This window comes from Rhinolophus hipposideros (genome assembly GCF_964194185.1).
Source record: "Rhinolophus hipposideros genome assembly, chromosome: 7".
In the NCBI taxonomy this organism is placed as follows: Eukaryota; Metazoa; Chordata; class Mammalia; order Chiroptera; family Rhinolophidae; genus Rhinolophus; species Rhinolophus hipposideros.
Window position 1 is genome coordinate 6639696 of NC_138053.1, and position 18391 is coordinate 6658086.

At 56.7% G+C, this 18391-nt stretch overlaps 1 protein-coding gene across 2 annotated transcripts in view; it reads right to left on the minus strand.

Annotated features, from left to right (window-relative positions):
- CLIP2 (CAP-Gly domain containing linker protein 2) overlaps nt 1-18043 on the minus strand; it is a 78982-nt gene extending 60939 nt beyond the window's left edge. For both annotated transcript variants that reach the window (XM_081053537.1, XM_081053536.1), the window contains exon 1: nt 17778-18043. The gene's annotated coding sequence lies outside the window, so the exon portion shown is untranslated. The remainder of the gene's footprint in view (nt 1-17777) is intronic.
- Nucleotides 18044-18391: the final 348 nt, after the last annotated feature.

An 18391-nucleotide genomic window follows, 5' to 3' on the forward strand; every position in this document is an offset into this window, starting at 1 on the left:
CTCTTGATACATAGGACTTGTGTGGGTTGACCCCACATGCACACCTGGAGTAGACACATGACCCAGGCCTGGTCGGAGCCCCTGTGATTGGCTGAGGGAAGATCACGTGACCCAAAAAGCATCAGGGCCTGGACCCGCTGGAATCTTTAGGAAGAGATGCTCTCTTTGCTCTGGGGCTGCCTGGGTGTGGGATGGATGCCGGGAGCTACAGGGCCATTCCAGTTACCGCATGGGAGAGCCTGCCAGGAATGATGGCAACACAGAGAGAGCAGAGCTGAGTCACTGGATTTGGAGGGCCTGGATCCAGCTGAGCCTGCAGCTGGTCACTTGAGACCCTCACGTACATCAGCCAATAAATCCTCACACACACGTGCATTGTTTTCTCTTTTTGCCCAAAACCTATCTGAGGGACACTGTTGCTCGAAACCAAAAAAGTTCTGACTCATCCAGAAGCCAACCCACAGTGCTCACAGCAGAACTACGCAAAGTGTCCTCAGAATGGCTCTCAAGCCAGCAAGATGAGCTGGCAACACTATTACCTGTCCTGGCACAGCCGGAAGGATCAGCTCCTCAGGTGGGGCTGTCAGCCACAATAGCAGAGAAAAATAAGCTTTCCCAAGGCAATAGTGGTGACACCTACCAGCCCAGGTGAGCCGACAGGAGAATGGGGCCACCTGCCAACGCTGAGCTGGCCCCCAGAGCCTGCCAAATTGGACACTATGATCCCGCCTGATACCCCGGGTCATTTGGTCAGGCTGGGGTACGAGGCTGGTCCCTTGCTCCCAGAACCCGGCACTCCAGGAAGCTCGTTCACCGGGGAACTGCCCTGTGGTTTGTAGACGTCTCTCTCTGTGAGCCTGGTTAGGCTGTGTCGGCATATCCAAGCCTGAAAGGGACTCACTGAGCCAACAAGGCATGTGAGAGTGGTCTCTAGTGACAGCAGATGGGTGACTACTCTGTGGGTGGCCAAACAGGCTTCCTGCTCCTGTGGCTTAGCCCAGAGACTGACCCGGGAAATCTGCACTCAGAGCCCCACGTGACTGAGGCGGAGGAGAGTGGACTGCTGGGACTGAAGCGAGGTGCCAGGAGCCTTCCCCACACCCATGGCCCCTTCCCTGCCCAAGATCCTCCCGGAGAAAAAAGCCACAAATCACATATATATATATATAAAGGACGTGTATTCAGAACATATAAATAACTCCCACAACTCCCTAATAAAAAGACAACCTGACAAAAAATGAACAAAAGATTTGAACACCATTTCACAACCAAGGAAGATATGCAAACAGCAATAAATAAGCCGAGGAAAAGCTCACTAGTCATTCGGAAACGAGGCTCAAAACCTCAGGGAGACACCACTTCACACCATCGGAAAGGGCTCAAAACAGGAACACCGGCAACATCAAGTACCGGTGAGGAGGCGGAGCAACTGGAACACGCTTACTGTCCGTGGAAGTGAAAAACAGTACAACCGCCTTGGAAGACAGTTTGGCAGTTTCTTAAAGAGTTAAATACATACCTACCATATGACCCAACTGCCCAAGAGAAATAAAAATGTATATCCATACAAAGATTTATAAAAAAAAGTTCATAGCAACTTTATTCATAACAGCCCCCAAATGGTAACAACCCCAATGCCCATCACCTGGGGAACGCACAACAGCACACCTACACCACAGTGTACCCCTCGGCAGTAACAGGAACTACTGACATATGCAACAATGGGGACGAACCTTGAAATACATTATGCTAAGTGAAAGACACAAACACAAAAGACTACATACTGTATGATTCTAGTTATATAAAATTTCAAAACTATACACACAGACAGCAGATCAGTGGTTGCCCGAGGGTAGGAGCAGGGATGGACTGAAAACAGGCATGAGAGAACTTCTCTCTACATTTCAGGCATGGTAGAAATGTTCTAAAGCTGGATGGTGGTGAGGGCTGCACAACGTTTGTGGATACTAAAAGTCATCAAACCCAGGGCGGTCGCATGGCTCAGTTGGTTAGAGTGCGAGCTCTGAACAACAGGGTCGCCGGTTCGATTCCCACATGGGCCAGTGAGCTGCGCCCTCCACAACCAGATTGAAAACAAGGAGCTGCTGCTGAGCTGCCGCAGGAGCTAGCACGTGAACTCTCAACAACAAGGTTGCCAGTTTAATTCCCGCATGGGATGGTGGGCTGCGCCCCCTGCAACTAAGATTGAAAATGGTGACTGGACTTGGAGCTGAGCTGCGCCCTCCACACCTAGATTGAAGGACAATGACTTGCAGCTGATGGGCTCTGGAGAAACACGTTACACCCCAATAAAATTTATAAAATAAAATACAAGTCATCAAATCATAACACTTAAAATGGATGAATTTAATGTTGTGTAAATTAAGCCTCAACTTTAAAAATATCCTTGAAGGCTCCCTATAGAAGTTAATGAAGCTGGTGTAGCAGTGCGATAGCCTTCGCCTTCAAGGGCCTCCTCACCTCATCTCTCACTTCACCACTACTTCTCCCTCACCAACTCCACTCCAGCCACGCTGGCCTCCAGCACTAAGCACACTCCAGCCTCAGGGCCTTTGCACATGCTGTTCCCTCTGCTTAGAATGCTTTGCCCTCAAATATCCAGGTGTGTTGCTCATCTGCTCCAGCATCTGCTCCAGCATCTGCTCCAGTATCTGCTCAAGTATCTGCTCCAGTGTGCCCTTCTAAGATTACAACCCCTACCCAGTCCTCCACTGCACGAGGACAGAGACTTGGGTCTATTTTGTTTACTGTGGTATCCTTAGTGCTGACAAGGGTGTCTGGTGCCTACAGGAGCTCAATAAATCACTGCTGAATGAATGAATGAATGATGCTGGCCCATGGGGTGAGAGGCCCAGAAGGCCCCCCTCACCTCCGCAGGGCCCAGCACTCAGGACTGAGTGGCTTGTGATGACCAGCCCAGCTGGCTGTCTGGCGCCATGGCTTTTCATGTAGTCAATGTGTCCTTTGAGTCAGGGACCCAGGGTCATACCATGTCCCTGCACTGGAAGCTCCCCAGCCAGCCTTGCTGCTGATGACCCTGCGTTTCCTCACCATCTGCCTGATGCTTCCCACCTCCCGGACTGTGCCTGAGCCTTTTCTCCCACCTGCTTTACTTCACCTATTCCGACCACCTATGGAACGCCTCGCCCGGTGCCTCCTCTTCCTCCTCCAGGAAATCTGCCAGGATTTTGGCCCACAGAGACCTCAGGATCACACCCTGAGCCAGGAGGGAGGGTCTTGTTCTCGTTTACCTTCATCTTGCCTTCTGAGAGCTCACAGGCAACCCCTGTGAGCCATAGTCTCTTCTCCCTGAGAACTCAGCTCTAGCATGGTTCCTGGCCCAGAGCCCGTGATCCGGAAACTAGCGAGCACACCTGAGATGGCCTAGAGGACAAAAGCCTTCAAGGGCACAAATCCCCACAGACACTCCTCCCAGGAGAGGCTTCTGGAGGCTCCCACAGTTACCCTCTCGCCCCCCCCCCCCGACCCCGATGATCCCAGCAGCCTCCAGTACGAAGAACCTATTGTGTGCCAGGCCTTGCAGGAATGTGGCCTCATTAGCCCTAACAAGCCCCGATGGGGCAGTGGCCATCTCACAGGGGGAGCACCTGAAGTTCAGAAAAGTTCAGGGCCTCGCCCGACGTCACACACAACTCAGCAGCTGGGACCAACCCCTGGTCCACCTCCCCCCATTGCCTGGCCCAGGCCTGGAATGACATTTGTGGGACCCCTGCTCTGAGGACAGCGTCCACATTTCTCGCTTACACAGGAGACCAGAGGAGCTGGCAGGAGAGAACCAGGGCGGCATTGACTCAGGTCCATCCACCACTGCTGAGGGTGCGGGAAGGGCTGGGACAGGAGGATAGCAGCCCACCCCCTCACCACCTCACCACCATGGGCTTCCAAAGCTGGAGCATAGGGAAGGGGAGACAGAGAAATACAGTGAACAGGAAAAGGGGGAGGAGGCCTCGGGCAACTGGCCTTTGTGACTCAGCCCTGCTCATCGGGTAGAGGAAGACAAGGGGTTTCTTGGAAAAAGCTGGGACATCGTGATAAATTGGCCTCTGGCCACACTGCGGCTGATGGGGGAGGCCCGGGAGGCAGGGGAAGGAGTGGAGATCTCATGGAGATCTAAAGCCCAGACCCACCAGCAGTGGCTGTGGAGCTTGGCCCAGTGCCTCCGTCTCACCACCTGTAAAGTGGGGTAAAAGTGTTGCTGCCTTATGGGGAGCACGGACAAGCGAGTCAGAGGACACAGCCCACAGGAGCTGTGAGAAGGGCCGCTGTTGCTCCTGTCCGGTGTCTATTATGATCTCCGAGGGCCCGCGGTGCCCACGCTGCCCCCTTCCACCCCCTCAGGGACGCGGGCCCAGACGAGGCGGGTGTGGGAGGTGGGACAGAACGGGTGGCATTCAGACTAACAGGCCCCCTTTGTGCTGCCCTCAGTTGCCATTTACTGAAGACAAACCCGGGCTGCATTTCAGGGTTTCCATTTCAGCTGCCCGGGGGTGGCGCGCCACAGTTTCAGTGGAGATGAGGACCAAGAACTTTCTGCCAATCGGCAGCCCAGGGTGCGGCCCCGACGGAAGGGCAGCCAGTGCCAAATAGGGCAGTGGAAAACCCATCTCTGAGTGCCAGCATGTCTAGAGGGCGAGGGAGGTGGCACCAGGAAGGGGGCTCCGGGCCAGACTCTGCTGGGGGACCCAGCCATCCTCACCCCCGGGGCCTCCTGCGAGGCACTGTGGCGGGACAGTGCTGCTGGCTGAGGCCACGTGGTGCAGACCTCACATGGCCCAGACCTTGTGGACACTTGTTCCCCCTCACAGTGGCCTCTCCTCCTCCTCCCCAACTAGGGGTCCTGGCAGCCAGGGTACCTGAGCTCCCCACTCCTCTCCTGAGCCTGAAACCACAATGTTGGTCCACATGACACCCAGAGATGAACTTACAGCGTGGCCCCTGCCCACTCGCGAAAAGCCCTCATTTGGGCCCGAGTCTCTGCGGGCGGGGGTGGAGGGGCGGCGTGGGCACCGTGATCCCTCGGAGAGCCGGACAGGAGCAACAGCTGCCCTTCCCACAGCTCCTGTGGGCTGTGTCCTCTGACTCACTTGGCCATGCTCCCCACGAGACAGCAACACTTTTACCCCACTTTACAGGTGGTGAGACGGAGGCACTGGGGGGTGGGGAGGGGACGGGGGTAGGCTCTGTACCAGAACAGGAGGCGGGGGGCTGGGGGCAATGTGGGGGAAACTACGATGAGGCACAGACCATACTCTGCCAAGTCAACCAAACAGCTGAGGATTTAGAGGCTAAAGTGTGTGGGAGGGGTGGGGGGTGGAATTCAGAGTCTCCCAGTGGTGCCCAAGCATCGAGCTGAGGGCTGAGGAGCCACGGGGAACGTAAGCCCGGGATGTGACAGACCAGGTGTGCACACTGGCAAAACCGCTCTTGGAGCTGTTGAGGACGATGGGAAGGATGGGGGCAGGCAGGCTGCTGAGAGACGCGGGACACACAGGGAGGCCTGCACTGCAGGACTAGAGGGAACAGCGGGGGGAAAGGTGCTGAGCAGGAGCTGACAAATGATGAGGGCATGGGGGCGCCCAGGGTTCCAGCAGGCGGTAATCTCTCAAATTGGGAGGGACCTACCAGGAGAGACCCAGGAAAAGGCAGGGGCTGGAAGGGGCAGCTCAGTTTGGGACACACCAAGTGTGAAATGAATGAAGGACCCTGGGGGGCGGGAGGGTGGGGGACAGGAGGCAGAGTGTTGGGTCGTGGCCCGTGGGAGAGTCGCTGGGGACAGCAGAGGCTGGGGAGAATGAGGGGCACAGGCCTGGGGTATCCACTGGTATGTAACGCGAGGGGCTGGAGAGGAGGAAGAGGGCACCCCAACAACAAAAGGGCATGAATGGGGCAGCTTTCGAGGAGAAGAGCCCGGCAGGAGAGCCACAGGGCCTCCCAGTCATCAGGGAAACACAGGTCCAAGCCACAGGGAGCTCCCATTTCCCACCCAATCAGATGGGCAGAAAGTCAAAAAGCCAGGTGAAGCCAAGTGCTGGAAAGGCCAAGGAGCAAGGGCTGAGGGGTGGGGCGGGCCCAGGCTGGGGGAGCACTGCAGGTGCAGGGGGTCCAGCCAGGGAGTGCGGCTGGCTGTGCGTCCCGGGAGGGCGGGAGGGGGGCCGCTCAGGGTGCTTATCGCAGCTCTCCACGCAGTAACTGGGAAAAGCGGCTCAGGGGTAGGAACAGGGCCGGGGCAGGATAACTGGGGCTTCACTTCTATTTATAAGATTTGTTTCTTAAAGATGTACACGAGTGTTTATTGTATCCTCTCTATCCCTTTATTTGATTGCCTAAAATATTTCATAATCACCTTTTAAACAACGATAAAAGAGTAAACATAGACATAGGGGAGGAGAGAGGAAACAGTCCCCAGAGTGAACCCCCACAGTGCTGACCACCAGGCCACGGCTCCCCGAATTATGTGGCTGAGGCACAGGCTCCGCTAGTCCTGCCCCACAGGCTGCCACAAGACACACGTGCACCAGAAACCCAGTGTTACCCCAACCCCCAGATCCGCAGGGGCCCCAATGACAGATGTAGCCAGTCCCCATAAATCTACTCCCAGCTGGCACCTACTGCCTGTCCCATTGAGCTGGGAAGGGAGGTTCATTTTGTCCGCATTTGACAGAGGCTCAGGGAACCGCACCCAGTGGGGAAGCCAGAATCCCCACGCACAGCACAGAGCACAGCAGGGCGGCTAGGACAGGCTCCTTCCCTTGAGTCTTGCCAGCCTGAGGCAGAAGCCAAAGCTCTGAGCCTCACACCAGCTGACCCTCTGGCCTGGGAGCGGTGGGGAGATGGCACTGTCTGCCTGTGCCCGTCCCAACACCCACCCTCTGCTCTCACTGGGTCAGCGAGGCCCCGCAGGAAGCTGGAGCCAGCCCTGGCTGTGCAAGCCCAATACTCAGCACACCTGCTAGCCAGTGGCAGAGGACAGGGGGCCCCAAGAAGAATGAGGTGGTGATGGGCCCTACTTGGGGTTCCAAGTTGCCCTGGCAGTACAAAGGGGCCTGGTAGCCATCCAGAACCAGTGGGGGAAGGGACCCGCCTAAGCCTCAGAGCAGAGCTGTGGCTGGAACCTGGTCTCCCCCAGCTGATGTGGCTTCAAGGAAAGGGAGGGGAATGAAGCTGGGAACGGTGGGCGGGCCGGGGCACGGTGTGCCAGCGGCATGGATAGGAGTGCAGGGGCACACGGTGCTAGGCAGGGAAGGACAGAGCAATCCAAGAGCCCCAGCTGGCTCCCCCCTTCTCTGGCACCTGCAGGCGGGAGACAAGCAGGGCCTGAGCGGAGCCTGGGTGCAGCCCCGCATGCCCCCTGTCCTCACAGCCTCCAAGCTCAGGGCCGCAGTTCCCACGTTGTAAAGTCAGCATCTGCCCTGTCCTGCCAACAACCGAGGCTGACTGCAGAGCCCTGGGAGTGGCCAGCCTGTCAATCCTGCCTGAGCTGGACACACAGGGCCCGGCCATCTTCCCTCAGTTTTGGAGGGATCCTGTCTTCCAGCAAAGAACAAAGGGGGCCAGGGCTGTCAGATTGAGGGATGGAAAGAAATGTCAATATATTTTCCTGTCATGTGCACAGGTGTGCGTGCGCGTGCACACACACACACACACACACACACGGCATGCTTTGAACCAGGGCACAGCCATGGCACCAGAGCCCGCCCCTGGCTGTGAGGCCCCCATAGCCCTGCCAACTGGAGAACTGGAACCCTCCTTCACTGGCCCAGGATGCCCTGCCGGACAGGGTCCCCCACCAGGCTTGGGGAGAAAGGCTTGGGAACAACACGGCTCAAGTCCTCTGACCCACCTTTATTCTCATTTGAAAGAATGGGAAATGAAGGCCCCGGTCCGAGAGATGATTCACCCAAGGTCACAGAGCAAGTGAACCGGGTATTAAGACTCAGCTGCTCCAATGAGGAAAACCTGTGCTGGGCACGAGGGTCCCTGAGACCAGACAGAGTCAGGGTCCAGGGAGAAGAGGGGCTTGCTGCGGTCATCCAGCGATCAGGACACACAGGAAGGACTGGCTCCAGCATCCTGCCTCCCAGGCCACCATACTGACCCCATCGTCTTTCACTATTGCCTTCTCCACTTGTGCTTTCTGTGGCAGCTCCATCCAACACATCTAGGCCAGGCAGCTGCAGGAAAGCCACCCCATCTCCTGGGCTTTCCTCCCCAGCCCAGCCCATCAGGCCTCCTCCCTAGGGTCAGAATCTGCACAAGCAGCTACAAATTACCCCTGAGCAAAGGACAGTCTTTACAGTAAGTGGTGCTGAGTTAACTGGATAGCCACATGGGGAAAAAAATCACAACCCCTCCTGTGATTGGCAGAATAATACCCCCCATTGATGGCCTCATATCATTAGTGAACACGTTAGTTTACATGGCCAAGGGGAATTAAGGTTACAGATGGAATTAGGCTTGCTAAAGAGCTGACCTTGAAATGGAAAGAGTATCCTGGATTATCCGGGCAGGCCCAATGTAAGCACAAGGGTCCTTATAAGTGGAAGAGGGACGCAGGAGAGAAAGAATCAGAGATGGCAGTGTGCAAAGGACTCATTGCTGGCTTTGAAGATGGAAGCGGGGGCCACCCGCCAAAGAATGCGGGCAGTCTCTAGAAACCGGGAAAGGTAAAGAAACAGAATCTTCCCTGGAGCCTCTACAAGGAACGTGGACCTGCTGACATCCTGATCTTAGCCTGGTGAGACCCATTTCAGATTTCTGACCTCCAGGATCCTAAGATGATACATTCGTGTTGTTTTAAACCACTAAGTGTGTGGTCACTTGTTATAGCAGCAAACGGAAACTAATACACTTATTTCACAGCACACATAAAATCAATTCCCGATAGCAGGTCTAAACATGAGAGGTAAAACAATCCAGTCTTTAGAAGAAGACACAGAAGGTCTTCATAGCATTAGAGTGGGCAAAGATGTCTTACACGGGACACAGAAAGCGCTGAAAACAAGGAAAGAGATGGATAAATTGGACAACATTAAGAGCGTCTGTGCACCAAACGATAGCACTGAGAGTGGGGGCGGGGGGCAAGCCACAGAGGGGAAAGGACATGGGCAATTCCTATCTTCTACAAAGGATTCATACTCAGAATATAGAAAGAACTCGGACAAGTCAAGCTAGAAAAATCAGCACGAGACTTGACCAAGCATGTCACAAAAAGAGGGCATTCAAAAGACAGTAAATATATGACGATGTCCACCTTCATTCGTCACCCTGATAACACCATACATCCACCAGAATGTATAAAATGAAAGACGGACCATGGCATGTGCTGGTGACGATGTGGATTATCCAGAACGCTCATGCACGGCTAGCAGGAGTAAACTGGGATAAACAACTTGGAAAGCAGCTTGGCATGACATACGAAAGCTGCACAAACCTAACTCTAAAACCCAGCCATTCCACGCCTAGGTACACCCCCAATGGGAACGTATACATACGTGCACCAAAAGACATGTTCTATTCCTAATACTCCCAAACTGAAAGTGACTCACACACCCGTCACCATTAGAATGACCAAATAAGTTGTCATTTAGTCATGTGTGTAAATAGATGCACACAATGGAATAAAATACAGCAATGAGAATGAATGAACTACAACTACAAGTAATGTGTATGAGCCTTGCAGTTATAATCTTGAGTGAAAGAAGCTGGATAGAAAAGCTGGAGTATGATTGTATGCTTCCGTTTAAAATTCAGTTCAAGGGCAGGCAACACTTATTCATGGATGGTGTTAGAATTCAGGGACAGGGTCACCCTTAGGTCAGGGGCACTGACAGGAAGTGAAAACAGCAGGGACTTCTGGGAAGCTGCAGCTTCTGAGTCTGGATTTGGGTGCTGCTGCACAGCATTTCACGCTGAGAAACTTCTCCAAGTGGTACACGTATGACATGAGCACTTTTCTGAATGGATGTTATACTTCAAAAAACAAGTTTAAAAATACGTGGGCAGGAGAGGAGGAAGTAAGGGTGGTCCCTGCTGTCCTGAAGCCTTCCCACCCATCAGACCGCCTCAGCCGGTGGCCCCTAAGCATGTGGACCTACTGGAGTTCTGTCTTCCCCTGGTTCTGTGAGCTCCCTGCAGGAAGGCCCAGGCCCCCAGGGAGTTCAAGTGCCCAGGGTCTGGCACACAGTGGTACTGTGCTCACAGGACAACCTTCCTGGGCACCAACCTTCTTCCTGGGCTTCCTCTCACTTGACCCGTCACCTGCAGGGGGCAGGTAGGAGGCAGAGCCCACTGAGGTCCAGGCCTGGCCCCCCTGCAGCATGAGAGGCCCAGACAGAGGGGAGCAAATGCAAACCAGGGCACACGGGGCAGGGTCACGGTGCGGCAGCCTGCAAGAAGGATGAACCAGCCAGGGGGCCAGGGGTACCATCTATACTTCTGAAAGGCAACTTAGGGCTGCTGGAGGGTAGAGGAGGGGGTAATGTGGTGGCCCCATGGGTAAGGCCGTCACTAAGAAGACCTAAAATCAGTAGTTTCTTTTACAGCTTTCAGAAAGGCAACCCCCACCCCCCCACTGCCTCCAGCCACCAAATTCTGGCAGAATGCCGCAGACACTCACCCATACCCCTACACACTGGCACATCTTCAGGCCTTTGCACATGCTGTTCCCTCTGCCTAGAACGCCCTTCCTCTCGGCTACCGGCAAACTCCCTCAGCTCTCACTGAGAGCAGCTTAAGAGGGCAGGTTCTTTGCACATCTTGTTGACTGTTGGGCTCTGGGTACCTAGGACAGCGCCTAGCACACTCAGGAGCTCAAAATATGTTTAATAAACACATGAATGAATGAAAATGCCCTCCTCAGCCACCCTCATCCTTCCCAAGCCCAGTGGGAGGCCCATAGCAGCTTGTTCACACCCCATCAATGCACTCACCGGCTGGCTTCAGGCAATGTCTGGGGAAGACAGAGAGAAGCAGCTCAGCTTCCGAATGACTCACATCCTGGTGGAAACCCAGCACCACGCACGCTGCACGCACAACGTGGGTGCTCACTGGCTGTGGGTGCACTGAGCAAAGCAGGCAGTGAGCCCCCCATCCCCAGAGGAGATCAAGCCGAAACTGAGGCCTGCTCTCAGAGCAGGTTTCTGCTTCAGTTGACACAGTTGCCTGAGAAGCTCTCCGGAACCTGTGCAGCTACTACTACTGTTAAAAGCAACATCAGCAGGAAGCTGCTGAGTGTCCCCCAGCCCAGGGCTGGCCCACGGCAGGGGGAAGGGCGGCCCCATGTCCACACCCCTCTCTGTGCTTCTTCACGGTGCTTCGCTCTGCACCCGTGTGGGCAGACTTAGCGTGAGGAGTGGGACGAGACCCCCCTCGGCTGAGCTGCTCCAGCCTAAGGGACCACAGATCTGTGACATTTGTTCTGCTCCAGGCAGCGGTCTAAGCGCTTCAGAAATATTAATTCATTTAATCTTCATACCAGCCCTGTGAAGATGCTACTATGAGCCCCACCTCACTGATGGGGCAACTGAGGCCGGAGAGGTCCAGGGCGACTTGACTGATCAATGGCAGAGGTCGCATTGGAACTCGGGCCCTCCGGCCACAGAGCCTGTGCTCCTACCCACTTCTCTTCCTCAGAACCAACTCTCCTCCAGGCACCAGGTTTGGGGGGAAGGACAGAGATTTAGGCAAGAGTGTGGAGGGGAGCCCACAGCCCTCAGTGCCCAGGTCAGCCTACAGCACCTCTGCCCCTGGACCCGGTCCTCACCCGTCCTGGCCTTGTTTCCTGGGCCCCCTTCCCCACAGCATCCTGCATCCCAGGCTCCCTGAACTTCTCATTGCCCACGGAGACACCTACCCCGTCGTTGGTCCTGCCAGGAATGCCTACCCCCTTCTTCTCCCCTTAGCCAACTCCTGGAGCTGAGCGGGTGTGCCCAGAGCTGTCTGCACAGCCTGAATCCCAGACCCTCATGCATCCTCGAGACACAGGGATTCTCGGGCAGGGACCAGCCTGGCTCCTGGTTCACCGGGTCTCACCCAGCCCCACAGCCCGTTACATACTTGTGGGGGGGGGGGCTGGCTGCGAGCATCAGCTGCTGGCCGGACCCTCCACGAGGAGGATTAGAAGGATCAGAAGGTTCTGCCGCCCCCACCCCCCATTCTGGATGTCCATTTGTCCCAGGACCACACAGACCGGCTCCTCCCTGGAGCTGCTGTCTGTCCTTCACTTAGGCTGTTGCGTTGCGTACAGCATGGGATTACACGAGACAATGTGACAATACAAAGCCACTCCAAACTCCTGTTTCCCTCTCGGACGTGGCTGCTAGAAAGCTCGGAGTCAGATTACCTCCACCAGAGTGGCAGCAGTCCCCTCCGGCTTCATCTGACTTTTCTACCCTGGGTTTCCTCTCACCCCAATTTTCCCATGTCTTTTTCATCTCATTTTACTGCGTTTATCTTTGCAAATCACCTCAAGTCCTTTCTGGAATCATACAAAGAACACAGAAGGCCCCCTCGGATGTCTTCTCTCTTGCAAATCACCTCAAGTCCTTTCTGGAATCATACAAAGAACACAGAAGGCCCCCTCGGATGTCTTCTCTCATCTGCTTCCTGTCCCCTGAGCCCAGCACTGCCGCTGCTCTGAAAGAAGCTAAATGTGAGCTGAGTGACTGAACCTACACACAAATTTATAAGAGAAGAGTCTATGTTAGAAAGGACCCGAGCAGAATCAGGATACAAGGTAGCAAAAAATCCAAAGACGTCACATGTCTTTCCTTCCCTCATCACTGGATCCCACAACCAGACACTCCACCTGGAAGAATGGGGGCTCCATGCTGAGCTCCCACCCACCCACTCTCCTCCTGCGCCCAAAGTTCTCCCCCATTTTTCTCCCTTTGCGCCCATCAGGAAGGCCCTCCTTAACCGCCCCAAGTTTGCCCACCCTTCAAGATGCAGCCCCGGACCTAGTCCTCCAGGAAGCCCCCGAGGCCATCCCACCCACCTAGGGCCCTGCCTGCCTGAGTGACACTTCGAAGGACTTGCACCCCTTGTCAGGGCAATGACCCCATTGGGCACTGAGGCATCTCTTCTACTCTGGCCTTAAAATGTGTCTCAAAGGTACTGATCTTGTTTATATTTTCAGGAAGGGGGCTGATGTCACTCTAACTCAGTAAAAGTTTCTCGAAGGCAGTTCCAAAAGTCAGGTGCACTGTGCTCCTTGAAGCCATCACCCACTGCCACCCTGAGCAGGGCCTGGGGCTCCCCAGGGAAGAGCTGGGGCCAGGCTAGGTGCAGCAGGAGCAGATCGGCCCTGGACACCAACGGGATCGCCTCCTTAGGGAAGGGAGGTTGGAACACCGGGCACTCCTCGTGAGCCTGAAATTCCACCCTTTCATGGCATCGAGGCCAAAAGGGCAAAGAAGGAAGTGGAAGGGGAGTGGGTATCTTTTCAACTGCATCTGGAGTCAAAGGTCTGACTCCAGGAGCCGAGCAATGGCGGCTCAGCAAAATCGGAAGCTGGTAGGTAAGTGGACAAGGCCCTTGTCAATCAAAACCACCTGACCTGCTCTGCTTTCTATTCAGAAGGGAAATAGTTCACTATCATTTTGAGGCATTTCTTTGGAAAACATGAGTTTTGTATTACTGTTGCTGTGCACACTGGCAGTGCAGGCCAGAGAAGGGAATGGTGGGACACGGCAGGTCCCATGCTGGCAGTAGGCTCCTGAGCTAGAGCTGGGGGAGGCACATGGGGCACAGCTCCAGCCATGCCGTCTTTCCCCTAAACTGGCCAAATCAGGGCACCCATTTCTCCCAATGAATCATACTGCTGAACGGTGGAGACCCACACTCCGTATCCGGTGGCACTATGGTAAAGTGGCCATGGGTCTGCCTCTCGCAGCAGACCGAGAGCTCTCAAGGATGGCAATGCCCCATTCTCCCGTCCTCCCCCAGCACATACCACGCATCATAAATGCAGCCGACATTGTACAAGCTGTGCCCAGCACTGTCTCCCACCCCCAGCCCCAGAGACCAGCTGAGTGGATGGGGAGGGCACCCTCACCCAGGATGGGCCCACTGATCTTGCTGGCACCCCAAGAGGGAGGGGAGCGCCTCTGGGAGGTCCTGTGGCCTCAAGCTGAAGCCGCCATTTAGGGCAGCCATGCCAACAACCCAGAGAGAGCCAGCCTACAGGGAGAAGAGAAGGGACAGATGCACTGGGACAGGCAGAGAAAATGAAACCACAGTCCAAAGAGGAAAGCCGGAGGAGGGGCTGCCTGCCAGCTTCCCTTGTCCTGGGGGAGCCGGCCGCCTGCAATTGTTTGCTGCACAAGTTCCCTTTCCCTCCTCTTAACTCCCCTTTCACTTAACCTAATTGGAGGAAGTTCCTGTCCCCTGCAACAAAATTATCCCAGATACATGGTCAGAGCCCTTCCCCCTTCTCCTCAAGGGCAGGCCTACTCATGAAGCCGTGCCCACTACTCAGTTTATAAGGCGAGGCGGGTCTGGGTAGAGCCGGCACTGGAGAGCCGTGCTGGGAAGGCAAGGCACAGGCGGCTGGTGCCCTTAGAGCCAGAGAGCATTTGGACTTTGTACTTGAACAAATGGGTGCAGGTGTCTGAGGAAGGCACGGCCAAAATGGTGCTTCAGGGAAATGAATATGGTACGCAGGTCAGATGGCATGTAGGAAGGGGGCGTGTCTCCCAGGCACACAGTAGGCGCTTAACAAATGCATAGAGGGCAAACAGGGAAATCTCTCTGTGCATTGATTTCCTCATCTGTAAAACATAGGGGATGTTATTAAGATATCCATGAACTAATACATGCATTTAAAGAGCTAAAAACAGTTCCTGGCCTACCGTAAGCACTCAGTATGTGTTGTTTTTAAACTACACAAAGGCTGATGTTCTCCCCAAGAACCACTGGGCAGGTGCTATGGTCTGAATGTGTCCCCCCAAATGCATATGTTGAAACCTAATCCCCAGTGTGACGGTATTAGGAGGTGGGGCCTTTGGGAGGTGATCAGGTCATGAGGATGGAGCCCTCATGAAAGGATTAGTGCCCTTATAATGGACACCTCCCGAGAACTCCCTAGCCCCGTCAGCCATGTGACCGAACAAGGAGATGTCTGCAACCTGAATGAGGGTCTTCCCCCGACCATGCTGACACCCTGATCTCAGAGTTCCAGCCTCCAGAACTGTGAGAAATAAATTCCTGTTGTTGATAATAAATCTGTAGTATTCTGTTAAAACAGCCTGGCCTAAGACAGCAGGGAACCAGGAGGGTCAAGAATGCAGCTCCCCTCTGGGCATGGAAGTGGAGGTATGGTAGATGGCATCAAGAGGGCAAGGTCAATCCTTAGCGGGGCAGGGCCAGGGAGGGGAAGCCAGAAGGCACTGTCCCCCACATCGCGGACCAGAGTGGAGGGAGCAGGGATGGCTGGGGCTGTGGGGATGGTGGCTTTCCCATCACCAAGGGCAACTGAGGCATGGAGAGGTCCAGCCACTTGCCCAGGGTGACGCAACTGATCAATGGCAGAGGTCGCAGCCAGAGCGGAGGGGGCAGCCGAGGGAGGAGGCTGCATGAGGGAGAGACCAGCAGGGCCTAGGTGGGACTAATAGGCAGGACTAACAGTGGACAAACAGCTGGGGAGGGGATGAGCCACTTGTGTATGTGTGTGTGTGTGTGTGTGTGTGTGTGTGTGTGTGTGTGTGGTGTACAGGCTGGAGAGCCATCTGGCACAGCCACAATAACAAACCCTAGGCATCCCCTCCGTCACAGTGCACACACTTCATACACATCCATTCATTCAATTCTCTCAACAACCCTAACAGGTAGATATCATAAGTATCCTCATTTCACAGATGGGAAATTCGCGACAGAGAAATGTGTAGTGACTTGTCTGAGGTCACACAGCTAGTAGGTGGCAAAGCTGGGATTTGAACCCAGGCTGTCAGGGTCCCGCATCTGAACTCTTAGTCGCCAAAGTGGACAGGAGATGCTGAAAAGGGATTGGTGTCCAAGGGTGAATCCCCACTTGGGATTTCAGGCTCCAGGTGCAGAAGTCCAGGCAGCACCTTCCCAGCCTGCCAGGTGCACCTGGGAGCTTGCAGGCGCACACTCGTGTGCTTAGGTTCCCCCAGGTCCAAACTGCCAGGCTCTGCCTCCTTTGAAACTCCTCTCCCTCTCAACCTCCCTCCACCTGTCATAAGAGTCTACACCCCAAAATCACTTGCAGGCCAGGTGCTGCAGACTCAATGCATCCTGGGCTCATAACTCATGGAGGAAGATGTTTGAGGGGCCCCACCTGGGAAAGTAGGAAGGACAGGACAATCCCTTCCCTCAACAGAACTCCCCTGCTTTAAATCCCATGCCCCATCACCTAAATCCTTCGCTGCTCTTCTAACCCAACAGCCACCAGGCCTCCTGTCCCCTTCTCTGACCCCTGGCCCCCCTGCCCATGCTATTTCCCTGCCTGAAGCCCCTTTGACATACAGGCAGCACATTTCTGCACAGGACTCCATCAAGCCTCCTCTCCACCCTGACCTCCAGGTGTCCCTTCCTCCCCCACCACTGCACTGGGGTCAGCGGTGCTCCCTGGGGGCAGCAGTGCCCCGCCCTGTGTATCTGCCAGCCCCTGGCAGTGCTGGGCCAGGTGACAGCAGCTGGATGAATGAAGGGCTCCTTGTTTACATTACAACTGGTGGGGAGTCTGCCACACACACACACACACACACACACACACACACAACGTGAGTCGGCCCCCACGTAGTGCTCCCTGCACCCTCCTCCTCCTCTGCCAGCCGTCCCTAGGACAGTCCCACCCCACCAACCTCCCCTGGGCATCTTACAAGGGTGAGGGCAGCACCCCTTATTTAGAATCCCATTTCTCACCCAGAAAGGAGAGGTAGGGTCTTAGAGATTGGGGGATGCGCAGCGGGGTGTGTGACTGCTCTCAAGGTGCCCCTCTGCCCATCCTCCCATAGTGCGGGTGGGGCTGGGGCCTGCGTGGCAGTGCCCACGGGCACCCGCCCTGCGCAGGCCCCGCCTGAAGGGCCCAAACGGGCGGGTCCTGGAGGCCCAGGAAAGCATCCTCCAAGGCCGCGGCCCCTCCCCGTGGGGAGGGCAGAAAATCTGCTGCCTCACCGGCCACCAGCGCCAGCTTGCGGGGGGCACCTCTGCCCCAGTCTCCTCCAAATCTCTCCACCATGCACTTCAACCAAGTTTTGCAAAGGGCATAGGCCAGGCGACTCCAGCCTGCGGGCGGGGGATCCCCGTTCTCCCAGACACCGGGTCTGGAGAAGGGAGCTGGGGCGCCTCGCCCACCAGGCTGTGCCCCCGCCCGGGCCTGCGAGCCCGCAGCCCTGCGGCGTGTCCAGCGGCCAGGCACTGCCCTTGGGAGAGCGGACGGGCGGCCCCTCGGCAGATGTGCTGAACCCGTCCGTGGGGAGGGGCACAGGGGGTGCTGGGGATGCCCTCCCCACGGGGACAGGAAGCCCGAGAAGCGCCCCCCAAGGCCAGCAGCGTCCCCTCCGCGCCTGCAGGCCGGGGGAAGTTGGGGTGCACCCCAGGACTGGCTGTGCTCACGCCCACCCGCCAGCCACAACCCTCGGGCCTCTCCCACGCGCGACAATGCCCCCGGGCCGGCCGCTTCTGCCCAGGCCGGGGCCACCGCCGCCTCCCGCATCCCTCGGTCCTTTGTTGCCCAGCGAGCCCCCCTCTCGGGGTGGCCCCGCTGCTCCTACCTCCGCCCCTCCAGCTTCAGGCCTCCTCCTCTGCCGGCCCGGCCGCCGCGGGGGGAGGATGCTGCGGCCGCTCCCCGCAGCCCTCGGCTCGCGCACCTCCTGGCGCCGGGCTCCGCGTCCGCGCTCGGGCTCGGGCCTCGCGCCGCGCGTGTGCGGCCGGCAGCCGGCGGGGACGCAGGAGGCGCTGGGCGAGGAAGACGGGCGCCGCCGGCGCGCCCCGCGGCCGAGCAGGGCGACCGAGGGGAGCGGAGCGAGCGCCCCGGCTCCGGGAGGGAACAAAAGGGGCCGGCGCTGGGGCGGGCGCCCGGGGCGGGGCCTGGCGCGGGGGGCGGGCGCCCGGGGCGGGGCCTGGCGCGGGGGGCGGGCGCCCGGGGCGGGGCCTGGCGCGGGGGGCGGGCACGCCGCTCCCAGCCGCCAGTGGGCGGGCGGGAGGAAAACGCGGCGTAACCTCGTGGGCGGAGGGTGTCGGGGCGCGCCGGCACCCACCTTGGCGCTGCGCACCCATTGGCGCTTCAGTCGTGTTTGGGGAAAGAGCATCCTCCAGCCTTGCTCCGCTCGCGAGGGCGTCCCAGGCCATTGGAAGCGATGGAAAGTCGTGAGGCGGGGGAGGAATG